A 16,444-nucleotide genomic window follows, 5' to 3' on the forward strand; every position below is an offset into this window, starting at 1 on the left:
GGAGTAAAGCCTCATCCCATCCCAGGCTGTTGTCCTTCCCCCTCTGCATGAATCCTCGCCCCTGCCTGGCATGCCTTCACGCTGCTGCCTCGCACTGCTGCACCGTGGGTCTAACCTGCATGTCACAGGTCTATGCAGGGAAGCATGCAGAGCAGAAATCTGTTCAGCATTACCGGGTTGGGGCAGGGCTGCATTGTGCCTCCACAGCTGGCAGCCACAAGCGCAGGGTGGCCCAGTGGCACAGCCATCACCTCCCCTGCTCCGGCACCCGGGTGCCGTGCACTGCTCACCCAGGGCACCAACAGACCCGCATCCTGGAGCATCCCAGGTGGGTCATCTTGAGCCAGTACAAAGGACCCAGAGAGGCAGCGGCTTCCCACAGGACACGTGCTTTGACTGAACTTTCTCTACCCTGGCAAAAGGGAAAAAATAAATGCTTTGATAAATGATGCGTTTTCCCCACATTACCAGCTACCTATAGCCACACCAAGCCCCAACCAGCAATCCACCTTGCTGTGAGGCTGCTGCAGCAAGCAGACACTAAACTTGTCAGGTTTTCATTCACTAACTACAGAACTGCTACTGCAGTCACCAGCTTCGGAGCCGTCAGGACCTACATTCGGTTCCTCCAACCTCCCCCACAACGAGCTCCCCCTGCTATCGGAGACCTGATTAGCAAATGAACAGCAACAGTTCGTGCAAGAGGAGCCCTAACAGTCAATTAGTGATTCATTTCTTCCATTTTTTATCAATTCCTTACTGTCACTCAGATCCCTCATTTCTGGTCACAGACTGTGGGCTTACCATCAGTAATTACTGGAAGTTCACAGATATTTCAGACAGCAAAAAATATGAAGTTCAATTCACATCTCTTTTATGTTACTAAAATACCAAACAATTCCACCAGTTTCAGCAGCTACCCTAGTTTACTTCCAGCACGGCGGTGACCAGCAGTCAGCTCGTAATCAATGTAGTGTAATTGCATGCTCACTATGTGTGTGCGTACCTCTTTAAAGACCCAGGTATTTATCTGTTTCTGCAGAAAAACTGGAACTATTAGTACGAGGTAGACACTAAGAACATTTCAAACTGAACAGATAAAGTTTGTCATAACTACAAAAATTCAAATAGAGGAGTTGTAATTACTCAGTTCAGCTACGGCAGTCATTATCTGCATGTACAGGAGAACTGGATGCCAAAGAAAAATTAATATTTTGATATATTTTGGCCTTACTCTGTCCTCAGAAGATCTGGATAGAAGATATTAACAACGATCGACACTTATTTTCACCATAAGGACTAATTTACTGTGGAGCTAGTGCAGCACAAACTGGCGAGAAAGCCAGGTTTCTGTCAGGTAGCTTCCTTCCCCCAGAAGATGACATCTATGCACACAGCTAGCTGTAAGCCTGAGGAATGCAAACAACTGAAGTATCAGTGTGATAGCTTCACTTTAAGTCAATGTAAATAACTAAATAATTATTTTTTTAAAATATTAATGTTGATTCCTGATGGTTTTTCATGTCTAGGTATTGCTGCTTGTAAAATCAGCGGGTATGTTTAAAGGCAACGCCATGCTTGGCATCAGCTTGTTGCTGTTTAGAAAGAGACGGTACCTGGAGGTAACTGCCTCAAGAAGTAGCACTAATTTTGTTTTCACATCCTGCTTACAGAATAAAGACTTATTCCAATTTGTCTGTTTTACAAAGGCATTAAGTCTCATACTGTAATCCTCATTGTATTTTGATATGGACCATTAGGATAAAAAGCAGAACTTACATGCTGCAAATGCAATAAACAAGCCAAAATGCATCTTACTCATCTATGTCTTTTTAAATTATATTTAATTTTTTGGATTATGAACAATAAAAAGGACAAAATAGAAGGGAAATGGGGAGGAATATGCATACCATGTGATGTCTTTAGTATTCCAGGGTGAGAAAGCAGCAAACAGATAGTTTACCGTGTGCCCTTTCATTCGAAAGGCCACCTGCCAACTCATTCCCATTTTCCCTTCACTGGGTTATCAGATGCATATAAATGAAAGTATTCCTGGGATAGGCAGAGACGCTCATCTGTAGTAAGAGCGCACCGCCTTTTGTGAATGGGTCTGGCTGCAGTGGCTGTTCTTCGATACGTGATAAACAGAGCGCCCTTCAGAACAAAACTTTTAACATACATTGTCTGCGTACTCTAAACAGCTCATGAATTAAGGCAGTCTTTCTGTTCTGATGGCGACCGCAGTCCAAATATCTCAGAGGCCTTTGATGTAGTCCCGAGTTCAACTTCTGACTCGTCCTTTGGTAGCAAGCGTTGCTCTCCCTACTTTGCCGGCATGCAGAGTGAGGCACAGCATGGAGAAAGGATTTCGCTTTTCTCAAGTGAAAGTAAAAAGGCTGCTGCAGCTTTGGCATAAGAGCCGCAGCCCCCGGCACCAGCCCGGGGCTCTTGCAGCGAAGGCAGCTTGCTGCCCAGGGTTTTGCTGGCAAATCTGCAAAGCCTTTCACTTTCTGTCACACTACAAATAGAAATCAGACTATTAATCATTGGCAATTCCTTTCAAAACAGGCAATGATTGTGGTCACGGCACAGACACGTAGTAGGGCTCAGAAAAATCCTACAGAAGCCGCTGAGTCTCCCCAACATGCACTTGCATGCACACACACACATGTGCACACCAACATGCCCGTGTACATGCACGCGTGCAAGCACACAGTGCACATCCGTTGCTTCAGAAAGACTTTGGAAGAGTCCCCAGCATAAAAACTAACACCCATCTGTCTTTGTCTTGCTGACCATTTTCTTTCTCTGGTTTTGTAAAGGAGACAGAATAGATGTGTTTCGGTTTTTGACGATGTTAAGTTACTGTAGTTGTCTCTGTTGGGGAAATATCCTCGTCACACCCCTAGGGTGTATCTTCTTAATCTACTTGCTTTATCCTGCCAGATAATCCTGACAAACTTCAAGATGTATCTGTGGAGGAGAAAACAGAGGTGAATCATCACTAATTGCATAACAACTCCTTTTTATTTTGTGTGAAGATTCTTCCACTTACTTTTGCTGTTTTCTCTTGCTCTCTAGTCCCTTCCCTTTCTCAGTAAACAAATGATTAATTGCATTAGGCAGCTGCTGACCCTATCATAAGTGGTATTGAAATCTTTGCTTTATTAAACATGGTTTTAATGTTACTAGACTCACTTAGCAATGTCTAGTGATGGATGATATCACACGGAACAAGAAATAGATCATTTATAATTGTTGACTTAGCCACTCTCCACGCAGACTGCATGAAGCATCATCCCAGAAAGCAGCAGCTTCAATGGACTGGCACTGTTTTGGGTACCATCAGCTCAAGCAGCTGGGACAGGGAGCTGCAGGGAATTGCATGCTTACCAGCTATGCTGGCCCACACACACAATGGCCGTGTGAGCAGCTGAACCCCACTGAAGTTGCTCCTCCACTTGCACATTATATGAACCACTCACCGCAACATGAGCCAAGAGCTCACCTGTTACTGAGTCAAAAATACCAGCCAAGGGCTCCATTGCTGGTGGCCCCAGTTATCACTTGTTTCCTGGTCTTTGTTTCAGCCTGCTGTCACTCCACAGCCAGCTCCCCCGAGCTGTCCCAGAGCACAGGGGTGATGCCCATCACCCGCACCTGGTGGATGCTGTCCCTTCCCACTGATCTCACCAGGGTCTGAGAGCACTCAGGGACATTCCGTGAAGGTCCTCAAGTTCACACCAGCTTATCTGAGAGGGGCTTCACAGACTAAACACCAAACACAGGTAAAGGACACTAACATCTCTGACCACCTGACCCCTGAGAAACCCCAGCGGTGTTTAAATGATGTGAAGAATTAAGCACAATATTGACATCAGTTTCAGAAATACCCACTGTTCCGCACCAGCACATGTTGCCATATGATCTGCAGCACATCACCACAGCCATGAGCAACACAACCAGCTCAGGCCCCAGAACGAGAAACGAAGCCAGAGGCACTGGTCATGCAGAAAACATCCCCAGAACACGGCTTGTCACAACTTAGATGTGCAGCATGGGAAGAAAAGAAAGCCCACCTAAAATCAGACATTAGTTCAAAATGACATCATCAGAAAGGCTGACTGGGCTGGCTTTGAATGAAAACGTCAGTGCAGCAGAGCTGGGGGCTGCCCTCTTCCCAAAGCAGTCTGACCAGGGCGTGGGGTGCGCCGCAGCTGGAAATTTCTGGGTGTTCTCAATGGACACTAAAGTTAAACCATCATTGCATTACTCTGGAAAAAAAACATACAAAACAAAAGAAAACAAAACAAAAACTCTTAAGGTAGATACAAGTTTCTCAAACAATATTAAAAAACTGTCTGGTGTACTCCTGCAGAGTATCAGGCAGACAATTAATTGACCACAAAAGCCGCTGAAAACAGACAAATGCTGAGTAACCAAGTAACCATTAAATAGGGCACTAGATATTTTTCATGCAGAATTCCCCCAAACTCACCAAACTTCCCTGAAGTTTACTTACATTACATTCCATATACAAGAAAACAAGAAAGCTTTATACTTGAACTCTTGAGGAAATCACAAAGGATCACCGTTGAAAGGAAGTATGACAGACATAGAAATGTTAAATGGATTCTTGTATCAGTACTATCAGAGTGATTACCAAATAAATTTATAATTATGAGACACTTAAAGTATTATGAGAAATAAAAGATCAAACGTACCTCATTATCAGGGAATGTGAGCTGAAATGACAGACTATATCAACATGCCATGCTGAGAAGATAAAGATCGTGTTACCACTGAATTTTTCATATCCTCCAAAGGTCAAAATCACTTCACCATAAAATTTTCAGTGTCACAAAACCTGTAAGTTGTAAATGTGTTTTTGTCCTAGTCTAGTCATGCACACAAATTATTGGAACCCTTAAATTGCTAGAACATCAAATGAAAAAATCAGGATGTGATAGTTGTCATCATGACATTACAGTGAATATTTCTGAAAATCTAATCCATTGGAGATGGTCATAATTACTGTAAAATTGCTTCTGAAACTAATTTGTTCATGCACAAGCAAATGAAAGAGAATTACATTTCCCTTTTTTCTATTTTTTTTTCTTTTTTCTTTTTTTTTTCACAAAGGAAAGAAAAGACAGCAGCCTCCTTTAAATATTAGGGTTTTACTCAGGTTTTGATCCCTCTTTGAAATTTGCTAATCAAGGACCTTGTTAAGGAAACAGACTTTATGCTTGAAATCTTACAGAGCTGTAGTCAAGACATTAATTTTAGTCACCTGTTCCGAGCAGCCCTGCTTTCCTGTGCCGGTTACAGCAATGGGGCCTGCAGACATGTCCTGCAATCACACCTAAACATGCCTAAAGATCATAGAGTCACAGCATGGTTTGGGTTGGCAGGGACCTCCAAGACCACCCAGTCCCACCCCCCACCACGGGCAGGGACCCCTCCCCCCAGCCCAGGCTGCTCCCAGCCCCGTCCAGCCTGGCCTTGAGCCCTGCCAGGGATGGGGCACCCACAGCTGCTGCGGGCAGCCTGGGCCAGCGCCTCGCCGCCCCCATGGGGAAGGGTTTCCTCCAAACATCTAATCCAGATCTACCCTCTTCCAGTTTAAACCATTGCCCCTTGTCCTGCGAAGGAAGGTGCAGAGCGGTGGGGTGTGCAGCGATCCCGCGATGGCTCCATGACAGATGCTGCAGGAAGGGTCATTGGCTTGGAACGATTGTTACGACGATTGCCTGCACCGTACCCGATCAGCCTCTTGCCGGTGAACAGTTGACACACGCTGTTTTCTAAGAGTAACCAGAGGCTTTGCATGTCCTGTTAGCACCTGCGCTGGCCTGGCTAGCTGATGCTTTCGCATGCAGCAGCAGGCCCTCGGGGTAAGGCTCAGAGGAGCCCTTTGGGGCATAAGCAAAGAAAGATTGGTTATTGGCTTTCTTTGCGCTTCCCTTGCTTCGCACGGCTAGCCTGGACTTACATACCTTTGCATTTTGTGTACCTCACTTCTGCCGAGAGCTGTTAGGATGGCTTTTGTCTGTTTTCAGAGTCGTGGTGCAAAGTCAAGCCAACCATTTTCTCTGAAAGCCAATACAATACACCGAGAACGATGCACCAGTATCTCTTAATGCCAGCTTTGTTTGGCTACAGCGCCAAGGCCTTGCAGGTGAGCATACCTGCTGGCGCTCACGCCGAGCACTGTCACACCACCCCCTGCCTGAGGCAGCTGCCGGGCCAGTGGGCAGCACGGGGGCCGGGGGCTCGGCTCTGCGGGCAGCAGGCGGCCACGGGCTGGGACTCATGTTTCTCAGACATATTTCTTGCTTTATGAAACTTCATAGCTTTCAGTCTTCCTGCTGTTTTGCAAAGTTGGTTCTGTCTGCGACCTTGGAAGAGAAAATAAAATTACCAAACGTCCCCATCCCGAGAGATGTGTGCATCCCTCCTCTTCCCGTCCGGCCCTCCCGGGAGCCAGCCCTTACCTGGCTGGGCCCCTGGGCCACCACCTGTCATTGAAACCTTCCGGCTTCATTTTGTGGGCCATAGCTTCACCCCAGCTATTTGCAACAAGAAGAAATACACATTCATTATCTAGGCCCGAGGTGTGATGTAGAAGAATTCTAGGGGAATGAAGGCAGGTTAATTAACATTGATAATATCCAGCTGTGGGCTGGCCTCAGGGGCGGTGGGTTGGCTGATGTGGTTAATGTGCAGCTGTGGCTGGTTCTTGCTAAGCAGTTAAATTGCTCTAAGGGGTATGGAGGAGGAGGATCATGTGAAGAGAGGCCTGGAAGAAGTGGAAGGTGCTGGGAGGGTGTCCTGGATGAGTAGAGGCTGGATGGAAGAGGAGCCTGGAGAAGGAGGAATCTGGATGCAGCAGAGGCAAGAAGCAGGGTGGACTGGTCTGAAAAGGATGAAGAAGCAGCATGAACAGTAGATGAACTGTTGAAACCTTGTGGGGGATTGGTGGCTGTGCTGGGGCAAGGCACAGGAGCTATTTATTGAAGTTAACCTGGTATGGGATGGTAAAAGCCTTGTTGCAGCTGCCTAGTCATGCTAGTGCTGCAACAGTGTAATTCCAAAGCAATTTTAGAGCATGGAATGAGGCACTGTATTAAGGAAAATGTTGTTTTCTTGCAGAGGTGTGGGCTTGTGCATGCATACCTCAATAGCTTTCCCATGTTTGTTTGATATACTCCTGACTTCACAAATTGCACGAGAGTTGATTCTATTGCAATTTTGTTCTTTAATCATGACAAATTTTACTTCACTAATAATACCATTCCCTTCCCATTATTTCAATGTCTTCTTTCTTTGCTGATGATAAATGGAACTTAATTGAATTTAATATTGTAAACCATGAGAGCGAGCCCATTAGCTAGCCTGAGATACTTCAGTTGTGCTTGCTGGTACAAAGTCACTAACCAGACAAGGGAGTTTACAGCTTAGTTGCTGACTCAGACAGAGTCAAAGATCTGCTCCTCAGCTTTAACCAGTTTCAGACCCAGGACATGAAGCCTGCAGCATTGGCATATTATTTATAACGTTAATGAAGGCCTGTCATTGTAACAGAAGACATACATTTTTTTGGTACTTGCTGTGAATGAGATAGTCTGCTTCATATTGTCAAACACAAAGGTGCCATGAAGGTGGCTGTGGACTAATGAATAGGTAACGAAGTGAAAGGGATGAGTGTGAATTTTCTGCAATTGCAGGGACATAACTCGCATTTCAAGTGCATGGCACCTTCATGTGGGAAATCAGGTTTTCAAAAAGGGGAGCGATGTGGGACCTGCTTCCAAGGTTTCCCCCCAGTGCCTGGAGCCTGTGATATTTTCATTGCCTCCACTAAAAAGGTGAAGCAGTTACAATATACAGAAAGCCTGCTAGATCAATTTTTTTTTTTTTCTAGACCAGGAGTATCTTTTGGAACATTATCTTTAAAGGAATTGGCTCATGCTTGAAAACAAGGCTTTTGATTTCTTCCCTCACCTGTGGGCTGGAGAGTGGTTAGCATGACAAGGTCCTTCATAGTAAAATCCTACGGGAAGAACACAGTTTCTTGCAAGTCATGCTCGGTCTCGACGAGAATAGTATTTGGGCAGGGTGTTTGGATTCAAAATTTCAGGGGTGAAAAAAGGGTGTTAAAATACTGAGCTAAAGTCTGTTTAGTCTTCCAGCATAAATTACACAGTTGCTTAACATTATTTACTAGTGTAAAAAACGTGCTTATAACGTTGAGGCAAATAAAGCAAACATCCAAATGCACATATTTGATAGATCTCAAAGAAAACAAGGTATGTACTGGTTTCCATGACAACAAAGCCACTAAGATCCATGGGTATGTGAGCAAGATACTGTTTAGCATTATGTAAATTAAAAAAAAAAATCTGGCACTGTTAAGGGCAGGGTTTTTCATGCATGCACATTAAGTTTATTACCCAGCCCCAGTTAGGTGTGTGGAAGCTTGGTTGCTGGGGGGCTGTTAGGAGGTGGCAGCCCCCAGGCTCTCTGCACAACCCCTCGTCCCCAGAGCAGCCCAGGAGAGCAGGTACAGCCTGCACCCAGCTGTGGGGATGCCAGCAGGGCTCTGCATCCCCTGTGCCCCAAAGCAGCAGGCTAGCGGGGCTGGCAGGAGGTGAGGCACAGACTGAGCAGCACCTGAAGTCAGGTCCCAAACAGCCTGCCAGTTCAGTCCTTGTCCCTGGCCACTGCTTTTGTACCCGCAGAGGCTGCCCGCATCTCCCGCAGATGTGCCTCCACCAGCCAGCCCCACGCAGGCAGCACTCGCTCCCAAGCACAGCCAATTCTATGTGAAAGAGGCTGCAGGCAGACCCTGGGTGGACAGGTTAGTGGAGGGTCATCTAGTAGGCATGGGTCTAGGCTCAAGAGGTGATCTTCATGGCAGGAATTAAACCCTGTGATGTGCTAAGAGGGGAACAGCGTCAAGGGAAAATCAAAGGCACTCCTCTTTGTCCCATTCCCCTCCTGAGCTTTGAGTGCCACCCTTTTGATCTATGGAAACCTGCTATATAAAGAAGCATCAGTTCAGAGCTACCTTAAACTGCCATTAAAGTAAAAATAAACTTGAAAATTCAGGGTAGCCCACCACAAGATCTAAACCTCTCAAAGCAATGTGGAAAGGAATGAGGTTACCTGTGATATCAGTGTCAACTGGTCCTGTGAGCGAGGGCTGGTTCTCCTTGGATGGTTCTCGCCAAACTCAGCTCCTTTCTGGCCCATCAGTGCTTGTCAACAAAAAAAAACCCCACAGGTTAGTCACATCTCAATTAACACAGCCACAGCAGTCGCTCAGCAGTCCTTAACTTTTAGATCCCCTAAGCCAGAAGACTCGCATGGAGCGGTATCTGGAAGAATGAGAAAGAACAAAGACACCTGAAGTGAGTCCCCATGTTGCTTTCCTTAGGTTTCCATTGCGGTTCCACTGAGCTTTTTTCACTTCTAATGTGCTCATGTTCACAAGTGCTGAAGGAATTCTTCAGGTGTTAACAGTGATGATAAAAACCTTTGCACACCAGTGGAAGTTATCAGTCCTCCTGTGAAGTCTCCACTTTCATATGGTGGCTTTTAGGAAAATAAATAGCACGGGTGATTTTCATTGCTTGTCACTATATGGGAGGAGGGCTGCTAGCCTGGGGACAGCTGCTGCGCTCTGACGCAATGCAATGCTCAGGTGCAGCAAAACCGATTTGCAATAAAGGTGACCTTGCCATGAAGATGTAGATGGTATCTGGCAGGTGGAGCCCTGCTGAGTGCCAGGAAGGATAAAAAGATCTGATAGCCTCTTTAAAGCATGTGTCTGGGCCTTGCAAGAAAAAGATTGGGTATAATGTTTTTTTCCTTCTTCCACAGGTGCACACCTGGTGAACTCAGAAGAGGCACACCTGGGATAAATCCAACCTCACATTGCCCAATCCTGTCCTAGCAAATCTGCCACGCCAGCATCTGATATGAATGTTCAAGGAAGGGTAAATTCAGATTTCTTTCAATGATTTCAATAGGGAGGATGCAAATGTGTGCAGATGTGAATGGCAGCAGTAACACCAGGACCTCCTGCCTGTGGCCCGAAGCACATCAGCCCGTCTTACCCGGCATCCCCACAGGATGCTGAAAAAGGCACAGTCACAGTGGTGCCTCAGACACCAAAGGGACACAGCAGAGCAGTCAGCACAGCTCTGTGGCTCTCCTGGTCACCTGCCCCACCATGGATGGCTCCTTCTGGACATACTTAAAAGCGTGAAGTCTCACACCCCGCTCTTTTCAAAGTCTGGTCTTGATAGACTGAAGGTCAGCCTTAGCCAAAAGCTTGGACATACTCTATATCAGCATGAAAAAGACTCAGTAGACAGAATACATGCCATCTGTTACTCACACAAGAAACTTTACATACTGCAGTTTATTTTTAGGGTAAATAGTTCATTCTATTGCCCCAGTTTCATAACTCTACTTCTGACACAGCAAATTCTCGAGAGCAAAAGTCAGTAGAAAATGGGTAACTTTGGGACAGAAATAATGATGTCCTTTGAAATGAGAGTCACTGGGTAACACACACGAGTCCAGTTTCTCTCTGAAAGACTTTTTGTGTTTTGGTAGGGGTTGGGTTTTGTGGGGTTTTTTTCCCACAAATAGCCTTTTTATTTCCTGAGAAAAAGGCTGTGTGAACCCAGAGTGCCCGTTGAAAAATGTGTTGTTATGTTTATGAACTGTACTACTGGTCAGATTTTGTGACATGAATAGTAATTTAGCAAAGGAACAAAAACAAAACAATTTGTGCCTGGGTGAAAACCATGTATGCAAAATGTCAGCTCTGGGCAACTTTTTACGGATGGAATATAGCAATTATAACTCCTGAGAGCAAGTTCATAATGGAATCATTGGCATGACCTTAACTACTGTGATAGGAACAAGATGCCATTAGGTGTTTGCTATGATGGATTAAGGAGCACAAAGCTCTGTGCAACACCGCTGGCTGTCCAGCATCCAAAGGATGAGGGCACTAATGCCAGCTAGCCATCAACAGCTGGTGGGGTGGAAGAACCAGCTCTCAGAGCCCCACACCTCCGTACCCCTGTCCTGGGGAGGGGAGGGCTCCCCAGTGCAGCCCTGCCGGGCTAGTGCTCCCACCGGGAGAAGGGGAGGCAGAGACGACTGTGTCTGGGCTGCAGGCAGAGAGCCGGCAGCTCAGTTCTCCTCGCCAGCAGTGTCTTCACGCTGCGGGATCGGTGTGGGGCCACTGTGTAACACAGAATCACAGCAGGGTTTGGGTTGGCAGGGACCTCCAAGACCACCCAGTCCCACCCCCCTGCCAGGGACAGGGACCCCTCCCCCCAGCCCAGGCTGCTCCCAGCCCCGTCCAGCCTGGCCTTGAGCCCTGCCAGGGATGGGGCACCCACAGCTGCTCTGGTACCCCCACGGCTGTGGGTAACACGCCGCAGCAGCACCTTGGACTGTGGGCAGGCTCATTAACATTCGTGTGTGGGTACGTCAGCTTGCTTTTGTGCTGCTATGGGAAAAAAAGCACTTTTGGGCTGATGGGGATGGCCTGGTTACCTGCACACTCCCCCCTGCCACAGTGTCGGTGAACATCTACTGAGTGCCCACAACCACCTTTTTGACTGGACTGGTTGCCTTCAGGATTTCCTCCTGGCTCTTGCCAGGTAGCACGATGAGCAGAAGCTGGAGCACGGCCCTGGTCCGTGGGCCACAATGCTTCAGGTCGCTCACCCCGCACAGCCGCAGCCCCGGCCCTGCATCACCCTCCTCCCGGCGCAGCAGCGTGCAGCTCTTGCACACGCTTACTCTGCTCAGCCCTTGTGCGGTGGGAAGGGAAATCAGCTGGTTCAGGCTGCTTCGCTGCCTGGGCTAACACACCCTGTCCTTTTGTACCTAGCGGGGCTGAAAATTTTCAGCACAGCATAAATTAATTTAGCCTGCAGTTGTAAAGTGTATTACAGAGATGATTATATTCCTGTTCTAGAGTGTATGCACCTTAATAAAACCCCAGCTAAACTGCATATGGAAAAGGTAACACTGCAGATTTATCTTTTTTTCTGTATTCTTTTATAGCCTCCATTTGCTTTTGTTCTCTTTTTTTATCCTTTTTGCTTTTATGTTTGCAAGTGATAAATTTTTCCATGTTTTACATTTTATATGTAGTTTATCTCTTTATTTTGTACTCATTTTGCATTGAAAATGGAATGAGTCTTTAGAATAATACAGCTGATATTGAATTTTTTAAATTGCTATTGGGTATATACTGCATAAGGTGGTTATCTGATCTCTAACTTAATCATGTGAAAATATTGCTGTGGGGGAAAGCTGGCTTGGTAACAATGAGACCCCCTATGCTTTCATAAAATTTATTTAACTATAAACCTATTATAAAGCATTAATGTAGAATTCTCTTACTTTCTGTCACATTCAGGGCAGATTTTTTATATACTATTACTGAATTCACACCAAAAATTAATTCGTAAACATACTGTCTCTATGCAGGGGTGCTATTTAAGCCTATCAAGATATACTACTGCACTCAGGATTTCCTAGCTACCAAAGTCACTCAAAATAAACAAAATGGTGCTTTTGTTTAGTTCAGAAGTTGAGATTCAGGGGCAAGATAGGACATTATGTACCCGTTCTACTAGAAATAATGGTTGTGTAAAGCAGAAGTAGATTAAACCCCCAAACATTTCAAATACCTTGGCCAACCTCTCCCACAGCACTGGCATTTGCAAATGCCACAACCATGTCTCACGTCAACCATCACTGTAAAAAAAACCCACAGCACTTTTTCACAATTATCACCCATTGCCAGTATACTATTAGCATTGTTTTAATGCTCTGTGTAAATATTTGCCTTATGTTCTCTAACGGCTGTTCTGCTACATTAATGCAGCACTGTGCAGTGCACGGCCGTACTTGGCACAGCAAACGGCAATCCTGCTGATGGAAACCCCGTGTTCAGCAGCAGGCTGGAGGGATCAGCCCTTGCACGGGGAAAGTGGAGCTATACATCTACTAAAGGTTCTTCTGCCAGCAGCCCTCATTACTGCCGCAACCCAGCAAACTGCTTCTCGGTGCTGGGTTTGAAATCCAAGTGCACAGTGGTGACCGCGATGAGGAAAATCCAGTGTCGCTCTCCTGGCAGTAACACGTCCATCTGCGCTCACACCGGGGCGACTGGGCATGAAATTCTGCCTTATGGGCTCAACTCCTGCCCCCCAAAACTGTGTTACCACAAAGCAGAGACAGCTGCAGTGAGGGAGGTTGGAAGAACAGGTCCTGCAAGGTGAAGCGGGGCTGAGGCCCCGCTCGGTCCCGGTCCTGTTGGAGCTGTGCTACAGGAATGCCAACAGCAGCTCTGGCGTGAGGCAGCACGCCTGGGCTGGCCTGGGCACCCAGTACTCACCTGCTGCTGAAGAGGGTTTCCTGCTGGACAAGTCTCTGATCTTCACTGGACTTGGATTTACGACACAGCATTCAGCCTGCCAGGCATTTTGGCCCAGCGGACACGTCGCGACAAGGCACGTTGCCCTCGCGTAACGCCTGCGGGTACAGGCATTTCATGGGAAGCTTGGGAGCGGTGTTCCTGCAAAGTTCCTTCTTTCACAAGCAGTTTTTGATTACTACATGAACTCAGTCTGTTTTGAAGGGTTCAAATTGAATTATTTCTTCCAGAATTTGTACTCGATGCAGTGTAGATCACAGTGCAGAACGGACTGCGATGCTAAATCGTAATCTCTGCCATAAGTGACTCTCAGATCACACCACCTGCAGAGGATCTTGCGGGTGGCTTTGGCCCCATCTGATGCCAGTGGAAGTGGAGGAGAAGTGAAAGCTTCCCATGGTAAGCACTCAGACAGACAAATCCAGATATATACGGGCACAAGGGAAAGGAGAGAGTTTGAAAGTAAACCGTCCCTTTTGAGGTATTTCTGATTTCTCTTCACATTGCTAACAGTCAGGTATTTTACATTAAGGATGTTATATATGAAGTTAGTGAATTACATTTAAATAATGCAAATCTAGAATGTGAATCTATAAAATCTATTTTCCCATTCTTAACTTACTCTAAAAGGAATTTTGGGGGCATTTGTGTCAGACTGTAGAAGCAAGCAGAGATTCTCTATTTTCTGCGTAGCCTAATCTATTTTCAAGGTCATCTCTATAGGAGCATCAGAATTTCCATGCTCCATAGGCAAACCCAACGCACCTGCTCCAGCGCCCATCTCCTGAAGTGTCCGGAGCTGGAGGGCATACAGGGAAGGCGACAAACCCCTCAGCTGGCAGTTAACAAATAGAAGACACACAACAAAGCTACTGTCATGCAACGATGATTTATGCTCTGAGGCTTCTAGTTAATAATGCCAAATATTATTAAACATTTTCTATATTTTCCACAGTTACAGAATGTGGAAATTCTTAGTATTTTAATTACTCAGATGACAGCTTTCAGCAGTGAATTCAATAGATATTCATTCTTGATGTAAAGCAAGAGCAGCTGTAACTTGCTTGCCACCTCTTCTATGAGACATAAACTTGTGCTCGGCCCTCTCTGGATCTTTTTATTTATTACTTCACCAAAGGAAAATGGGAATACTTTTTTTCCTTTTGATTTCAGGGGTCATTCCAATTACCAGTTCAAATTGTTAAGCCTCTGAAACCAAAGTCAACCACAGCATCAATCAATGGAAGGATCTGGTCCATTAGATTCTTTATGTATCTAGGGGAAGTAGATATCATGTGTGATTTTTCAGGCAGTTACCTGCCTTTGATTTCAGAGGTGTTTCTCAAGTATAGAACCCAGGTAACAGAGCAGAGCATTAGTCTACCTGAATACAACATCACTTTCCATATACTGATGTGGAGGTACAGATGTTTCAGCAGAAAGCAAAGGGTTAAAAACGTAAGATGCTGAAGAAATGCAGTGAATATTTTCACAAATCAAAAGCAAGTATAGAAGAAGACTTTGAATGTTAACTTTCCTTTCAGTGTGATTTTATTTCCATTATGGAAATGGTTACGATAAAAGCACTCCATCTTTGTTTTTTCCAGAATTTTTTCTGTAGTACATTGTGTATTCCGAACACAGAAAAGCGATATACAACTGACGAAAGCACGGCACGGAGCCGTGCTCATTCAAGTCTGCAGTTGTGGCATTCACTAGGAGGTTCTGCATCTCACTTCCCTGCCCACGCTGAGATCCACAGCTGATGTTTCCTCCCGAATTCCTGGTTGGAAGTGTCCCGACCCGAGAGCTACACTTGTACTTGGCAACGTATTCAATCTTAAGTCTTGCATATTCAGCTGTAACCAGTGGAGCTCTTTTCCCTCAGCACTGTGCAGTGAGGATCTGGCCCTTCATTTTAATTCTAATTCGTTTGTTTCCAGCTGAGTCGGAAGGATCACCAAGTCCTTCTGCAAGGGGTACTGTGATGTGAAATCCCAAGCCTCACAGTCAGGAATCTCACCATCAGAGCTTCAGGAAAGCCTGTCCGACACCTTGCATACCTGACCTTTAAAGTAATGCATATTTTGACTGGTTCTCCCATTTGCCTCATCTCCAGGGTTTACTGGGATTCCAAGCAGTGAGCAGAAGCAACCATCAAATCAAATTATAGGACATTCAGCACAAAGTAGGTTTAATGTCACCCATCAGAAGAAACACTTCTCAAAACCCCAACTTCTCTTTCAGTGTGGCTGACAAACAGCGCTGAGCAAAGTCTGCAAGGAGCTCTGCAGCGATGGATGGCCAGTAGGACGCCTTGCACCACTGTCACCCTGATGACCTTCTCAAGATGGTGGGAACTTGGATGATTTAATGCAAATTTCCTTATTCTGTAATCGTTAAGGAACATCAAAGGTGGCTCTGGGTGGCTGTAGGCTGACAAGCAAGCACCAGGAATCACTGCAGATAGGATGTGCTTCGTAGTAGCAGCAGCAAATTCAGACTGCACAGGGGCCTGATGGAGGGACGTGGCGTGTGTCAAATGGCAACCACGAGCCAGCAACGTGACCTTGCAGCAGAGGAGGTCAGTGGTACCTGGGCTGCATCAGGAGTGCTGCCAGATGGCCCGTCCCCTCCACCCAGCACTGGTGGGGCCACACTGGCAGCACTGGGTCCAGTTCCCCAGTGCAAGAGAGACATGAGCAGACTGGAGAGGTTCCAGCAAGGGGCCACCAAGATGCTTGAGGGAGCAGAGCATCTCTCCTCCAAGGAGAGTTTGGGAGAGCTGGGGCTGCTCAGCCTGGAGCAGAGCAGGCTCAGGCAGATCTCATCATGTATAAATAAAATTAAGTTTACAAACTAGGAAGATTAAATACAGCTCGTTATTTTATTACAACGGCAGACTCTTTCTCAGCAACATGTTTTCACTAATCATACCATGGGTGCTACCAGTACCCTTCA

At 46.1% G+C, this 16,444-nt stretch overlaps 1 long non-coding RNA gene across 2 annotated transcripts in view; it reads left to right on the forward strand.

Moving 5' to 3' along the window:
- Nucleotides 1-16,444, forward strand: part of LOC129737223 (uncharacterized) — a 21,701-nt gene extending 5,257 nt beyond the window's left edge. The window contains exons 2-4 of one of the 2 annotated variants that reach the window (XR_008734803.1): nt 9,889-12,060; nt 12,932-13,964; nt 15,091-16,444. This is a non-coding gene — a long non-coding RNA (uncharacterized LOC129737223). The remainder of the gene's footprint in view (nt 1-9,888; nt 12,061-12,931; nt 13,965-15,090) is intronic. The other variant, XR_008734804.1, reaches the window with a different exon arrangement.

This window comes from Falco cherrug, chromosome 12, assembly GCF_023634085.1.
Source record: "Falco cherrug isolate bFalChe1 chromosome 12, bFalChe1.pri, whole genome shotgun sequence".
In the NCBI taxonomy this organism is placed as follows: domain Eukaryota; kingdom Metazoa; phylum Chordata; class Aves; order Falconiformes; family Falconidae; genus Falco; species Falco cherrug.